This window comes from Coturnix japonica, chromosome 20, assembly GCF_001577835.2.
Source record: "Coturnix japonica isolate 7356 chromosome 20, Coturnix japonica 2.1, whole genome shotgun sequence".
NCBI lineage: Eukaryota > Metazoa > Chordata > Aves > Galliformes > Phasianidae > Coturnix > Coturnix japonica.
In genome coordinates, this window is record NC_029535.1 from 1,629,913 (window position 1) to 1,630,522 (window position 610).

Here is a 610-nt window from a genome sequence, read left to right on the forward strand (position 1 = left end):
GGGGGGGGAAGAAAGAAAGAAAAAAAAAAGAGCGAACTCACGTGCAGCAAAACCCCCCGTCTCCAGCGGGACGCCCGGCAGGACGCGCAGCAGCACTGCCCGCGTCGGAGGAGGAGGAGGAGGAAGAAGAGGAGGAGCGGAGCCCGCCCCGCCCCGCCGCTCCCTCAGCTCCTGCCGGCCGATCCACGGCTGCGCGTCGGAGTCTTGCGCGCTGCTTGCGCTGCCCGACAGCGCAGCCCGGCTCCGCCCGCAGACCCGGGCTGAGCCCGAGGAGTCCGGGAGCGGCTCCGTCGGTGCTTCCCGTTCCTTCCTCCTCTCAGCCGGCTGTGCTCTGCTCGGCTGCTTCTCATGCTCACAGATTTATCAGTGATTAGATGTTTTCTTGCCAAAGTATTGTAAGGTCTTTCTCAACAGCACGGACTCAATGAGGTTCTACACTCCAGACCTGGCGACACCACCACCTCATCCATCCCAACCCCTCCTGGAACTGGGGTTCTGTTCCCCCACCCAGCCGGGTGCAAATTGAGGCCATCTCCCCTGAGACCCCCACCTCACAGCAGAAAACGATAGACTGAGCTGCCCTGCTCCCTGATCTGCTCCCCATCACTCA

At 62.6% G+C, this 610-nt stretch overlaps 1 protein-coding gene across 2 annotated transcripts in view; it reads right to left on the reverse strand.

The window, feature by feature from the left end:
- RALY (RALY heterogeneous nuclear ribonucleoprotein) overlaps nt 1-163 on the reverse strand; it is a 93,771-nt gene extending 93,608 nt beyond the window's left edge. The window contains exon 1 of one of the 2 annotated variants that reach the window (XM_015881353.2): nt 42-163. The gene's annotated coding sequence lies outside the window, so the exon portion shown is untranslated. The remainder of the gene's footprint in view (nt 1-41) is intronic. The other variant, XM_015881356.2, reaches the window with a different exon arrangement.
- Nucleotides 164-610: the final 447 nt, after the last annotated feature.